Genomic DNA, 15,892 nt, shown 5'->3' on the forward strand with positions numbered 1-15,892 from the left:
GTCTACACATTCAGGAGTCATAGAATCATGTGAGCTTTCAGCTCTACTCTTGCGCAGAGGCAATTTCGTAGTCTATGAAGTTCTACTGAGACGCGATTATTGCTAGTTGAAAACTTTACCCAATACCCCGCCAGGATGACTTGAAATATAGTCAGCCATGGCAATTTTTGCCAGTCTCTCAGGAGACCTTATAACTGTGAAAAGTAATGCAATTTGTCTTATTAATAGGTGTGAAACTGGTTTTATGCATGTCAAGTTCACAGCTGTATGTTGTTTGCTGAAGTCTGCATTGCTGTAACAGTTGTAGAGTGTCTGTGGTGTAATAACTCTAGGCTTTGAAACCAGCAAATCCCTCTGACACAGTGTTTTAATATCAAAATGAAATGCACTTTGGCTATTCTGAAGAAGCAGCTCTACGCATGCAATTAATGCCAATCAATAACCAGAGAGACCAGTTATTACACAGATGAAGAAGTAATTGGAGAATACGGGTATCGATCCCGTCACCTCTCGCATGCTAAGCGAGCACTCTACCATCTGAGCTAATTCCCCTTCAGTTGAGCTGTTCCACAAGGTAGTTCAATGTCGAGGATTGGTCCCAGAATTAACCTAAACACACCCTCATGAGCTCAACTCTAACTACAGTATATAATCAGAGTTCTAAGTAGTACGATAAAAGGTTTGGGGGGAGGGGAAGAGCCATGTAAATGTGATCCCTGTATGTGGCTCAAAAGGGTCCTCTAAGCAGAGCCTGGATAGCTCAGTCGGTAGAGCATCAGACTTTTAATCTGAGGGTCCAGGGTTCAAGTCCCTGTTCAGGCGTTGCATTCATGCTGGCAAGACTATGTGAATGTTTGAGAAAACAAACTGTGCACCCACTGCGCACCAAATGATGTGGAAACTGAGCTACACTTCCTAACCACCTGTCCACTGTACCAAGTCATCAGAGACACATACTCCCCACAGATCCCATACTTGCTGGGAGAAGTAAAACAATGTGCAAACACAGCAGCATGATGTTGAGGTCAGTTCCTAGTGGAGAACATTAGCAACCCATGCATAAGGTTACGTTAATGCATAAGTGGCTGTGTGTTTTACACTCTTGCAAATCTAATGCAGTGCCATGTAAATTTGATCCCTCTATCTGGCTCCAAAGTGGCCTCTAAGCAGAGCCTGGATAGCTCAGACGGTAGAGCATCAGACTTTTAATCTGAGGGTCCAGGGTTCAAGTCCCTGTTCAGGCGGCCCATTTGTGCTTGCAAGACTGTTTGAGGTGCTAGGATGCTTTGCAAAATGATGTTGCAGTTAGGTCCTAGTGGAGCTTATCAGTCTCTGCTTAAGGTTACATTCATGCATAAGTGGCTGTGTGTTTTACACTCTTGAAAATCTAATACAGCATTTACTGACTCAACTGCAAAGTGAAAGCTTTCAAGTATAATCTTGTCTGGAGAATGCGGGCATCGGTCCCGCCACCTCTCGCATGCAAAGCGAGCGCTCTACCATCTGAGCTAATTCCCCTCAGAAAAGGGAAATGTTAAGTGGAATCTTCCCTCTGACCAAGTGTTTTAATATCAAAAGGAAAAGCACTTTAGCCATTCTGAACCGGCTGCCCATCAGTAATGAGAGAGCAGTTATTACACAAGTTATTACACAGCTGAACAAGCAATTGGAAAATACGGGTATCGATCCCGTCACCTCTCGCATGCTAAGCGAGCACTCTACCATCTGAGCTAATTCCCCACTAGCTTGACAGTTCAATGTAGAGAATTGGTCCTAGAATGAACTCAAAGCACACAAGTGTACTAAAGCCATTAGTGCTTAACTCACACTGTACAATCAGAGTTCTAAAAAGTACGATGAAGGCTTCGAGAAAACATGCCATGTAATGTGCTCTCAAATTTGCTTTCTTTATGTGGCTCCAAAGTGCATTGCTGTAAGATATGGGAGAAAAGGCCAGATACTGTATTGAACTTAGTGAATTCAAGGGACCCCACCCCATTGTGTGTGCGTGGTCAACGTAAACTGTAAGAAAATAAAGCGCAAAGAGTTGTGAGAGAGGCAGTATGACAGCCAGCCTTCCACAACTCCAATGTGCCATCTACAGCTTGTATGTTTCCTTAACGAGCGGTCGTTCACGTAGGCCTATGTGACAATAGCCTATACGGAGAAGTATCAGAGCACCCACCACGCTTAAAGTGTCTACACATTCAGGAGTCATAGAATCATGTGAGCTTTCAGCTCTACTCTTGCGCAGAGGCAATTTCGTAGTCTATGAAGTTCTACTGAGACGCGATTATTGCTAGTTGAAAACTTTACCCAATACCCCGCCAGGATGACTTGAAATATAGTCAGCCATGGCAATTTTTGCCAGTCTCTCAGGAGACCTTATAACTGTGAAAAGTAATGCCATTTGTCTTATTAATAGGTGTGAAACTGGTTTTATGCATGTCAAGTTCACAGCTGTATGTTGTTTGCTGAAGTCTGCATTGCTGTAACAGTTGTAGAGTGTCTGTGGTGTAATAACTCTAGGCTTTGAAACCAGCAAATCCCTCTGACACAGTGTTTTAATATCAAAATGAAATGCACTTTGGCTATTCTGAAGAAGCAGCTCTACGCATGCAATTAATGCCAATCAATAACCAGAGAGACCAGTTATTACACAGATGAAGAAGTAATTGGAGAATACGGGTATCGATCCCGTCACCTCTCGCATGCTAAGCGAGCACTCTACCATCTGAGCTAATTCCCCTTCAGTTGAGCTGTTCCACAAGGTAGTTCAATGTCGAGGATTGGTCCCAGAATTAACCTAAACACACCCTCATGAGCTCAACTCTAACTACAGTATATAATCAGAGTTCTGAGTAGTACGATAAAAGGTTTGGGGGGAGGGGAAGAGCCATGTAAATGTGATCCCTGTATGTGGCTCAAAAGGGACCTCTAAGCAGAGCCTGGATAGCTCAGTCGGTAGAGCATCAGACTTTTAATCTGAGGGTCCAGGGTTCAAGTCCCTGTTCAGGCGTTGCATTCATGCTGGCAAGATTATGTGAATGTTTGAGAAAACAAACTGTGCACCCACTGCGCACCAAATGATGTGGAAACTGAGCTACACTTCCTAACCACCTGTCCACTGTACCAAGTCATCAGAGACACATACTCCCCACAGATCCCATACTTGCTGGGAGAAGTAAAACAATGTGCAAACACAGCAGCATGATGTTGAGGTCAGTTCCTAGTGGAGAACATTAGCAACCCATGCATAAGGTTACGTTAATGCATAAGTGGCTGTGTGTTTTACACTCTTGCAAATCTAATGCAGTGCCATGTAAATTTGATCCCTCTATCTGGCTCCAAAGTGGCCTCTAAGCAGAGCCTGGATAGCTCAGACGGTAGAGCATCAGACTTTTAATCTGAGGGTCCAGGGTTCAAGTCCCTGTTCAGGCGGCCCATTTGTGCTTGCAAGACTGTTTGAGGTGCTAGGATGCTTTGCAAAATGATGTTGCAGTTAGGTCCTAGTGGAGCTTATCAGTCTCTGCTTAAGGTTACATTCATGCATAAGTGGCTGTGTGTTTTACACTCTTGAAAATCTAATACAGCATTTACTGACTCAACTGCAAAGTGAAAGCTTTCAAGTATAATCTTGTCTGGAGAATGCAGGCATCGGTCCCGCCACCTCTCGCATGCAAAGCGAGCGCTCTACCATCTGAGCTAATTCCCCTCAGAAAAGGGAAATGTTAAGTGGAATCTTCCCTCTGACCAAGTGTTTTAATATCAAAAGGAAAAGCACTTTAGCCATTCTGAACCGGCTGCCCATCAGTAATGAGAGAGCAGTTATTACACAAGTTATTACACAGCTGAACAAGCAATTGGAGAATACGGGTATCGATCCCGTCACCTCTCGCATGCTAAGCGAGCACTCTACCATCTGAGCTAATTCCCCACTAGCTTGACAGTTCAATGTAGAGAATTGGTCCTAGAATGAACTCAAAGCACACAAGTGTACTAAAGCCATTAGTGCTTAACTCACACTGTACAATCAGAGTTCTAAAAAGTACGATGAAGGCTTCGAGAAAACATGCCATGTAATGTGCTCTCAAATTTGCTTTCTTTATGTGGCTCCAAAGTGCATTGCTGTAAGATATGGGAGAAAAGGTCAGATACTGTATTGAACTTAGTGAATTCAAGGGACCCCACCCCATTGTGTGTGTGTGGTCAACGTAAACTATAAGAAAATAAAGCGCAAAGAGTTGTGAGAGAGGCAGTATGACAGCCAGCCTTCCACAACTCCAATGTGCCATCTACAGCTTGTATGTTTCCTTAACGAGCGGTCGTTCACGTAGGCCTATGTGACAATAGCCTATACGGAGAAGTATCAGAGCACCCACCACGCTTAAAGTGTCTACACATTCAGGAGTCATAGAATCATGTGAGCTTTCAGCTCTACTCTTGCGCAGAGGCAATTTCGTAGTCTATGAAGTTCTACTGAGACGTGATTATTGCTAGTTGAAAACTTTACCCAATACCCTGCCAGGATGACTTGAAATATAGTCAGCCATGGCAATTTTTGCCAGTCTCTCAGGAGACCTTATAACTGTGAAAAGTAATGCAATTTGTCTTATTAATAGGTGTGAAACTGGTTTTATGCATGTCAAGTTCACAGCTGTATGTTGTTTGCTGAAGTCTGCATTGCTGTAACAGTTGTAGAGTGTCTGTGGTGTAATAACTCTAGGCTTTGAAACCAGCAAATCCCTCTGACACAGTGTTTTAATATCAAAATGAAATGCACTTTGGCTATTCTGAAGAAGCAGCTCTACGCATGCAATTAATGCCAATCAATAACCAGAGAGACCAGTTATTACACAGATGAAGATGTAATTGGAGAATACGGGTATCGATCCCGTCACCTCTCGCATGCTAAGCGAGCACTCTACCATCTGAGCTAATTCCCCTTCAGTTGAGCTGTTCCACAAGGTAGTTCAATGTCGAGGATTGGTCCCAGAATTAACCTAAACACACCCTCATGAGCTCAACTCTAACTACAGTATATAATCAGAGTTCTAAGTAGTACGATAAAAGGTTTGGGGGGAGGGGAAGAGCCATGTAAATGTGATCCCTGTATGTGGCTCAAAAGGGACCTCTAAGCAGAGCCTGGATAGCTCAGTCGGTAGAGCATCAGACTTTTAATCTGAGGGTCCAGGGTTCAAGTCCCTGTTCAGGCGTTGCATTCATGCTGGCAAGACTATGTGAATGTTTGAGAAAACAAACTGTGCACCCACTGCGCACCAAATGATGTGGAAACTGAGCTACACTTCCTAACCACCTGTCCACTGTACCAAGTCATCAGAGACACATACTCCCCACAGATCCCATACTTGCTGGGAGAAGTAAAACAATGTGCAAACACAGCAGCATGATGTTGAGGTCAGTTCCTAGTGGAGAACATTAGCAACCCATGCATAAGGTTACGTTAATGCATAAGTGGCTGTGTGTTTTACACTCTTGCAAATCTAATGCAGTGCCATGTAAATTTGATCCCTCTATCTGGCTCCAAAGTGGCCTCTAAGCAGAGCCTGGATAGCTCAGACGGTAGAGCATCAGACTTTTAATCTGAGGGTCCAGGGTTCAAGTCCCTGTTCAGGTGGCCCATTTGTGCTTGCAAGACTGTTTGAGGTGCTAGGATGCTTTGCAAAATGATGTTGCAGTTAGGTCCTAGTGGAGCTTATCAGTCTCTGCTTAAGGTTACATTCATGCATAAGTGGCTGTGTGTTTTACACTCTTGAAAATCTAATACAGCATTTACTGACTCAACTGCAAAGTGAAAGCTTTCAAGTATAATCTTGTCTGGAGAATGCGGGCATCGGTCCCGCCACCTCTCGCATGCAAAGCGAGCGCTCTACCATCTGAGCTAATTCCCCTCAGAAAAGGGAAATGTTAAGTGGAATCTTCCCTCTGACCAAGTGTTTTAATATCAAAAGGAAAAGCACTTTAGCCATTCTGAACCGGCTGCCCATCAGTAATGAGAGAGCAGTTATTACACAAGTTATTACACAGCTGAACAAGCAATTGGAGAATACGGGTATCGATCCCGTCACCTCTCGCATGCTAAGCGAGCACTCTACCATCTGAGCTAATTCCCCACTAGCTTGACAGTTCAATGTAGAGAATTGGTCCTAGAATGAACTCAAAGCACACAAGTGTACTAAAGCCATTAGTGCTTAACTCACACTGTACAATCAGAGTTCTAAAAAGTACGATGAAGGCTTCGAGAAAACATGCCATGTAATGTGCTCTCAAATTTGCTTTCTTTATGTGGCTCCAAAGTGCATTGCTGTAAGATATGGGAGAAAAGGTCAGATACTGTATTGAACTTAGTGAATTCAAGGGACCCCACCCCATTGTGTGTGCGTGGTCAACGTAAACTATAAGAAAATAAAGCGCAAAGAGTTGTGAGAGAGGCAGTATGACAGCCAGCCTTCCACAACTCCAATGTGCCATCTACAGCTTGTATGTTTCCTTAACGAGCGGTCGTTCACGTAGGCCTATGTGACAATAGCCTATACGGAGAAGTATCAGAGCACCCACCACGCTTAAAGTGTCTACACATTCAGGAGTCATAGAATCATGTGAGCTTTCAGCTCTACTCTTGCGCAGAGGCAATTTCGTAGTCTATGAAGTTCTACTGAGACGCGATTATTGCTAGTTGAAAACTTTACCCAATACCCCGCCAGGATGACTTGAAATATAGTCAGCCATGGCAATTTTTGCCAGTCTCTCAGGAGACCTTATAACTGTGAAAAGTAATGCAATTTGTCTTATTAATAGGTGTGAAACTGGTTTTATGCATGTCAAGTTCACAGCTGTATGTTGTTTGCTGAAGTCTGCATTGCTGTAACAGTTGTAGAGTGTCTGTGGTGTAATAACTCTAGGCTTTGAAACCAGCAAATCCCTCTGACACAGTGTTTTAATATCAAAATGAAATGCACTTTGGCTATTCTGAAGAAGCAGCTCTACGCATGCAATTAATGCCAATCAATAACCAGAGAGACCAGTTATTACACAGATGAAGAAGTAATTGGAGAATACGGGTATCGATCCCGTCACCTCTCGCATGCTAAGCGAGCACTCTACCATCTGAGCTAATTCCCCTTCAGTTGAGCTGTTCCACAAGGTAGTTCAATGTTGAGGATTGGTCCCAGAATTAACCTAAACACACCCTCATGAGCTCAACTCTAACTACAGTATATAATCAGAGTTCTAAGTAGTACGATAAAAGGTTTGGGGGGAGGGGGATGTTGCAGTTAGGTCCTAGTGGAGCTTATCAGTCTCTGCTTAAGGTTACATTCATGCATAAGTGGCTGTGTGTTTTACACTCTTGAAAATCTAATACAGCATTTACTGACTCAACTGCAAAGTGAAAGCTTTCAAGTATAATCTTGTCTGGAGAATGCGGGCATCGGTCCCGCCACCTCTCGCATGCAAAGCGAGCGCTCTACCATCTGAGCTAATTCCCCTCAGAAAAGGGAAATGTTAAGTGGAATCTTCCCTCTGACCAAGTGTTTTAATATCAAAAGGAAAAGCACTTTAGCCATTCTGAACCGGCTGCCCATCAGTAATGAGAGAGCAGTTATTACACAAGTTATTACACAGCTGAACAAGCAATTGGAGAATACAGGTATCGATCCCGTCACCTCTCGCATGCTAAGCGAGCACTCTACCATCTGAGCTAATTCCCCACTAGCTTGACAGTTCAATGTAGAGAATTGGTCCTAGAATGAACTCAAAGCACACAAGTGTACTAAAGCCATTAGTGCTTAACTCACACTGTACAATCAGAGTTCTAAAAAGTACTGTGGCGAACGGCAAGGCAAGGAAAGGAAATACAACTTCTCTCTAATAATAACGAATTTATTATTATACTTTTACAGAATATCAACGTCTTTTTCAGACGGAAACTCTCTTAATGTTGTAAATGGAATCAACACACACAGCCTCTCTTAACTTCCTGTGTACTTCCTACTTTTCTTAACAACAACCGGCCGCAAAGCATGCCGGATAAACTCTTAAAGGGACATAGCCTAAATAACTATTAACAGTTCAGCTCCGTCGCCACACAGCCCCCACCAGCGTGTCGCCCGTCCCGGCGACTAAAAGCTCAACACATAGTCTCTATAGCGACGGGGAGTCTTCCGCTGTCTTTGAGGCCGTGAAGTTGTGGGCCCCTGCCCTTGCCCCTCCCCCCCACTGTCTGTCCCAAAGGCCATTGTATTGGGTGGGTCCATGAGGGTCGGAGGAGCTGTGCAGGGTGAGCTGGGTTGTTCAGCCGGTAAGTCTCGTTGAGCATGGGGACGGTAGGGCGCCAGACGGTCCCGATGCAACACCACCACCCGTCCCCTGACACACAGCTTCACCCGGTACACAACATCTGAAATAGGCTCCAACACCTCACAAGGCCCCACCCACTTGCTGGTGAGCTTGGGCGAAATGCCCTTTTTCCGGGTCGGGTTGTAGACCCACACCTTCTCCCCAGAGGAGAAGGGGCGGCCCTGACTACGGTTATCATAAGCCCGCTTCTGTTTCTCCCCGGCCTGTTCCTGGCGCTTCCGGGCGAAGTCGTGTGTCTCAGCCAGGCGTTGCTGGAGACCATTCAAATAGTCGAAGCCAGGTCCCACGGGCAGGTCAGTGCAAGGAGGAGTACCAAAGGCCAAGTCCACGGGTGTCCGCAGCTCCCTTCCGAACATGAGAGCGGCTGGTGTGCAACCAGTGCTTTCCTGCACTGCAGTCCGGTAGGACAGCAGGATCAGGGGCAGATGGCGGTCCCAGTCTCGCTGGTGTTGGGAGGTCACGATAGCCATCTGTGTCTCAAGAGTTTGATTAAAGCGCTCCACCAGTCCATCGCTCTGGGGGTGCAGAGGTGTCGTTCGAGTTTTCTTCACCCCCATGAGTTGGCATACCTTGGCAAACACCTCTGCCTCAAAGTTCCGCCCCTGATCACTGTGAAGTTCCTCAGGTGCACCGAACCGGCAGAACATCTCACATACCAGCCGCTCAGCTGTGGTCTTTGCGCTCTGGTCAGGTACCGCATAGGCCTCTGGCCACTTAGTGAAATAATCCATGGCCACAAGAAGGTAGCGGTTCCCATCATCAGTAATGGGAAATGGGCCAACAAAGTCCACACCGACACGCTCCATGGGGGCCCCCACCTGATACTGCTGCAGTGGGGCATGGGAGCGTTGGCTGGGTCCCTTCCGAGCAGTGCAGGCGTCGCAGCAGTGCACAAACAGTTCAGTGTCATGCCTGCAGCCTGCCCAGAAGAACCGTTGGCGTAGTTTGTTCAAGGTCTTGGCCACGCCGAAGTGACCCGCCCCCACCGAGCCATGGACTGCCTGCAGCACCTGTTTGCGCCAGTCTTTAGGCACCAGTAACTGCCACACTTCTCCCCCTCGACCTGGCGCCTGCCAGACCCGATAGAGCAGTCCATCACGACGGGCCAAGGTGGCCCACTGTGAGAAATAGGCCTTGGCCTCCACTGGCAGGGCGGAGATGTCTTGCCAGGGCGGGCGCGTCCCTGTATCGACCCACTGGCCCACCCTGGAAAGAATGGGGTCACTGTCTTGCGCTGTCTGCCACTCTCGCTGCTCCACTGCGGCTAACCATTCTTCCACCTCCTCCACCTGTCGCGTCGCAGCCACTGGGAGGGCTACTCGATCTCGTTCCTCTTGGCGCTGACAGTGCCTGCAGTCCACTTCCTCGCAGGGCCGACGGGAGAGGGCATCTGCGTTGCCATGCAGTCGCCCTGCTCGGTGCTGGATCTCGAAGTCATAGTTCTGCAGAGTCTCGATCCACCTTGCCACTTGGCCTTCGGGTTCTCTGAAACTGAGCAGCCACGTAAGAGATGCATGATCGGTCCGTAGGAGGAAGGACCGGCCGTAGAGGTAGGGGCGGAAGTGGCGGAGTGCCAGGACCACTGCCAACAGCTCACGTCGGGTGACACAGTAGTTGCGCTCGGAGCGACGCAGGGTGCGGCTGTAATAGGCCACTACTCTCTCCCCTCCCTCTCCCACCTGTGACAGGACAGCTCCCACTCCAACGTTGCTTGCATCAGTGTCAACGATGAAACTGAGCCCCGGGTCTGGAAGGGCCAGGATGGGTGCGACCGTCAGGGTGTCACGCAGCTGGACAAAGGCTGCTGCGCACTCGACACTCCAAGCAAACTCTCGCCCCTTGTCTGAAAGGCGATGCAGGGGGCTGGCAATGGAGGAAAAGTCACGCACAAAGCGCCTGTAGTAGGAGCAGAGGCCCAAGAAACTGCGTACGCCGGTGATGTTTCGGGGGACCGGCCAATTCTTTACTGCCTCCACTTTGGCAGGATCGGTCTTCACGCCTTCTGGTCCCACGACATGGCCCAGGTACTTGGTCTCACGCTGTAAGAGGTTGCACTTTTTGGGATTAAGACGCAGTCCTGCACCCCGGATGGCGGTGAAAACCTGGCGTAGGTTCTCCAGTGCCAGGTTGAAATCAGTAGCGTGTACCAGTAAATCATCTAAGTAGACCACGCACTGCTTTCGGGGAATGTGAGCCAGTACCCTCTCCATCAACCTCTCAAACGTGGCGGGCGCATTACAGAGGCCGAACGGCATCACCCGGAACTGCCAGAGCCCTTGGCCAATGGTGAAAGCAGTCTTGGGTCTGTCCTCTGGTGCAAGCTCTACCTGCCAGTAACCACTCCGCAGGTCAAGTGAGCTGAACCACTGCGACCCTGCAATGTTGTCCAGGGCATCATCAATGCGGGGCAATGGGTAGGAGTCTTTGCGGGTCACGGCATTCAGGCGACGATAGTCCACACAGAACCTCCATGTGCCGTCCTTCTTCTTCACTAAGACGGCCGGAGCTGCCCAAGGACTTCTGGATGGCTCTATCACCCCTGCCGCTGCCATTTCCCGGATCATCTGCTCTGCCGCTTCCCGCTTAGCAAGCGCCAGTCGGTAGGGACGTAGTCGGATAGGCGTAGCTACACCTGTATCAATGGTGTGTTGCACCAGCCCCGTCTGAGTACACTCCTTGTCCCGAGCAGCAAAGATGTCCATGAACTCTTTGAGTAGATCCCCCAGCTGCATGCTCTGCTGGGAGTCCAACAGTTCCCTGCTTCGCAGTAATAGGTCCTGGACAGCCTGGAGCGTGTCAGATGAAAGCGGTGGCGCATCCACCAAGGGCTGGTTGGGAGGCGAATCAGTAGGCAAAGCAGGGGATGTAGTGGAGGGTGGTGGTGGAGCAGCAGGCTGGGCAGATGTAGTGGAGGACACCTGGCTACGGCGGCGGCGATGTCTGCGTCGTGGCGTGGTCTCCTCGGGTGGCGGCGACGGTTGCGATGGTGGTGGAGCAGCAGGTTGGGCAGATGTAGTGGAGGACGGCTGGCTCCGGCGGCGGCGATGTCTGCGTCGTGGAGTGGTCCCCTCGGATGGTGGCGATGGGGACGACTGCACCAGAATGCGCCTCACTTTCTTCTCCCGGCGGCGCAGGAGCGGCAGAGTCTCGGAGCCGATATGGACGACATTCCCCGAAACATCCACGATGGCTCCCCAGCGGTCGAGTAGGTCCAGGCCGATGATGCAGGGGTCTAGGATATCGGCCAACCAAAACTCATGGGTGGCCTCAGTTTCCCCAGCCTTCGCCTGGAGCAGCTGCTTCCCCAGCATCTCGGAAAGCCCCCCAGTTACAGTTCGAATCTTACTTGTGGTTGGGGTCCACCTGGAGGTCTGGCAGCCGGTGGGCTCAGGTAGCACCCCGGGGCGCACAAGGGAGATGTCGGACCCTGTGTCCACCAGGGCTTTGCAGGGGTGCCCATTAAGAAGACATAGCAGATATAGGCCATGTGCACGGCCCAACCTGCCAATTCTGTCAATGTTTTCAGTGGGGAGTTGAGTCAGTTGGCTGGGTGGCAGTCTCCCCTCTGTGCCCCCCAGCTCTAGTTTCCCAACTGAGAAGTGTCTGGTGGTTGTCGAGGGGCAGGGGCAGGGCAGTTACGAGCGATGTGTCCTGGTTCTCCACAGCGGTAACAGGGATCTGTGGACCGACGTGCCCGGGGTCTCCACTGGGGCTGCCGTGGGCCTGGCAGAGTAGGAGACGGCTGAGCCCGGCAGACAGCCCTGCTCTCGTTTTCCGATTCCTCATCGTTGATATCTGCTTGGCGCACTTGGGGCCTAGCTGAGCGGTGGGGCGTTAACACAGTCTCTACCCGCTCTGCTTCCTCTAGTGCGAATTGGAGGGTGGTTGGTGCTTTTATGCGGAGGTGTTCTTTCAGTCTTTCGGGTGTGAGCCCCTGGATGAAGGCACTCAGGGCTAGCTCTTCACATGCTGCTGGAGCAAAGGTGGGGTAACCGCGTTGTGTATAATAACGCACATCTGCAGCATATGCACCCAGTGTCTCACCTTCTTTTCGGCGTCGGTGGGCCAGCTGGTCTCTCATCTGCTCGGTCGAAATCCGCTGTCCGAAGTGTCGCTCTAATGCTGCAGCCAAGGTCGCATAATCCCTCTGTTCATGTGGCATCAAGTCCAATAGCACCTGGAGCGCTTTGCCCTCTAGTGCCAGGGCTATGTGGGCGGCAGTCTCTTGCGTGCTCCATCCATTGTGTAGCTCTGCCATCTTGACTTGGGCGAGGTAGGGCTCTAGAGGTGTAATACCTGCATAACGTGGGAGTTTGAAAACACTTCTATGCAGTGGATTGGGTGGTAGAACTCCGATGGAGGATGGCAGCATGTGGGGAGCGGCCCCTCCCCCTCCTGTCGCGGGCACCGGGTCGAACGTGGCCGTCGATATCTCCCGGTGGCGGCGCGGTACGGCTCCTCCGGTCGCGGGCGCCGCATCGAACGTGGCCGCCGATAGCTCCCGGTGGTGGCGCGGTACGGCTCCTCCGGTCGCGGCCGCCGCATCGAACGTGGCCGCCGATAGCTCCCGGTGGCGGCGCGGTACGGCTCCTCCGGTCGCGGCCGCCGCATCGAACGTAGCCGCCGATAGCTCCCGGTGGCGGCGCGGTACGGCTCCTCCCATCGCGGGAACCGGGTCGAATGTTCTGGGAGCACTAGCGCCGTCAGGACGCATTGGATAGGCTCCACTGGGAGTGGAGATCTGTCGTGCATCTTCTCTTTCTCTCCCAATATCCATTTTTAGATGAGCAACTTGTGCAAACAAGTCTTCAATCTCTTCTTGTATTCTTCTTTCCATGGCGTCAGGTAAAATCCCACTTCTCAACACCAATGTGGCGAACGGCAAGGCAAGGAAAGGAAATACAACTTCTCTCTAATAATAACGAATTTATTATTATACTTTTACAGAATATCAACGTCTTTTTCAGACGGAAACTCTCTTAATGTTGTAAATGGAATCAACACACACAGCCTCTCTTAACTTCCTGTGTACTTCCTACTTTTCTTAACAACAACCGGCCGCAAAGCATGCCGGATAAACTCTTAAAGGGACATAGCCTAAATAACTATTAACAGTTCAGCTCCGTCACCACAGTACGATGAAGGCTTCGAGAAAACATGCCATGTAATGTGCTCTCAAATTTGCTTTCTTTATGTGGCTCCAAAGTGCATTGCTGTAAGATATGGGAGAAAAGGCCAGATACTGTATTGAACTTAGTGAATTCAAGGGACCCCACCCCATTGTGTGTGCGTGGTCAACGTAAACTATAAGAAAATAAAGCGCAAAGAGTTGTGAGAGAGGCAGTATGACAGCCAGCCTTCCACAACTCCAATGTGCCATCTACAGCTTGTATGTTTCCTTAACGAGCGGTCGTTCACGTAGGCCTATGTGACAATAGCCTATACGGAGAAGTATCAGAGCACCCACCACGCTTAAAGTGTCTACACATTCAGGAGTCATAGAATCATGTGAGCTTTCAGCTCTACTCTTGCGCAGAGGCAATTTCGTAGTCTATGAAGTTCTACTGAGACGCGATTATTGCTAGTTGAAAACTTTACCCAATACCCCGCCAGGATGACTTGAAATATAGTCAGCCATGGCAATTTTTGCCAGTCTCTCAGGAGACCTTATAACTGTGAAAAGTAATGCCATTTGTCTTATTAATAGGTGTGAAACTGGTTTTATGCATGTCAAGTTCACAGCTGTATGTTGTTTGCTGAAGTCTGCATTGCTGTAACAGTTGTAGAGTGTCTGTGGTGTAATAACTCTAGGCTTTGAAACCAGCAAATCCCTCTGACACAGTGTTTTAATATCAAAATGAAATGCACTTTGGCTATTCTGAAGAAGCAGCTCTACGCATGCAATTAATGCCAATCAATAACCAGAGAGACCAGTTATTACACAGATGAAGAAGTAATTGGAGAATACCGGTATCGATCCCGTCACCTCTCGCATGCTAAGCGAGCACTCTACCATCTGAGCTAATTCCCCTTCAGTTGAGCTGTTCCACAAGGTAGTTCAATGTCGAGGATTGGTCCCAGAATTAACCTAAACACACCCTCATGAGCTCAACTCTAACTACAGTATATAATCAGAGTTCTAAGTAGTACGATAAAAGGTTTGGGGGGAGGGGAAGAGCCATGTAAATGTGATCCCTGTATGTGGCTCAAAAGGGACCTCTAAGCAGAGCCTGGATAGCTCAGTCGGTAGAGCATCAGACTTTTAATCTGAGGGTCCAGGGTTCAAGTCCCTGTTCAGGCGTTGCATTCATGCTGGCAAGACTATGTGAATGTTTGAGAAAACAAACTGTGCACCCACTGCGCACCAAATGATGTGGAAACTGAGCTACACTTCCTAACCACCTGTCCACTGTACCAAGTCATCAGAGACACATACTCCCCACAGATCCCATACTTGCTGGGAGAAGTAAAACAATGTGCAAACACAGCAGCATGATGTTGAGGTCAGTTCCTAGTAGAGAACATTAGCAACCCATGCATAACCCATGCATAAGTGGCTGTGTGTTTTACACTGTTGCAAATCTAATGCAGTGCCATGTAAATTTGATCCCTCTATCTGGCTCCAAAGTGGCCTCTAAGCAGAGCCTGGATAGTCTGGTAGGATTCACCTTGAAACATGGGCTGCAGATTGTTTTTGGTTGGTTTCTGTTCTGAATGTTTTGAAGGTTTGCACAGGGCTCTACTTCCTGTATTGTCCCAGCTCAGATTCTGAGCCTGGGACAACTTCCTGCCCAGGAATATCATAGTTTTGGCCCAGAGGTTCTTCTCGCCCCCCTAGTGGCGAAAAAAAGAACCTCTGGGAACTCAGATTGGAGCCTGGATAGCTCAGACGGTAGAGCATCAGACTTTTAATCTGAGGGTCCAGGGTTCAAGTCCCTGTTCAGGCGGCCCATTTGTGCTTGCAAGACTGTTTGAGGTGCTAGGATCCTTTGCAAAATGATGTTGCAGTTAGGTCCTAGTGGAGCTTATCAGTCTCTGCTTAAGGTTACATTCATGCATAAGTGGCTGTGTGTTTTACACTCTTGAAAATCTAATACAGCATTTACTGACTCAACTGCAAAGTGAAAGCTTTCAAGTATAATCTTGTCTGGAGAATGCAGGCATCGGTCCCGCCACCTCTCGCATGCAAAGCGAGCGCTCTACCATCTGAGCTAATTCCCCTCAGAAAAGGGAAATGTTAAGTGGAATCTTCCCTCTGACCAAGTGTTTTAATATCAAAAGGAAAAGCACTTTAGCCATTCTGAACCGGCTGCCCATCAGTAATGAGAGAGCAGTTATTACACAAGTTATTACACAGCTGAACAAGCAATTGGAGAATACGGGTATCGATCCCGTCACCTCTCGCATGCTAAGCGAGCACTCTACCATCTGAGCTAATTCCCCACTAGCTTGACAGTTCAATGTAGAGAATTGGTCCTAGAATGAACTCAAAGCACACAAGTGTACTAAAGCC

Source organism: Nannobrachium achirus, assembly GCF_963921795.1.
Source record: "Nannobrachium achirus genome assembly, chromosome: 13".
Taxonomy (NCBI): domain Eukaryota; kingdom Metazoa; phylum Chordata; class Actinopteri; order Myctophiformes; family Myctophidae; genus Nannobrachium; species Nannobrachium achirus.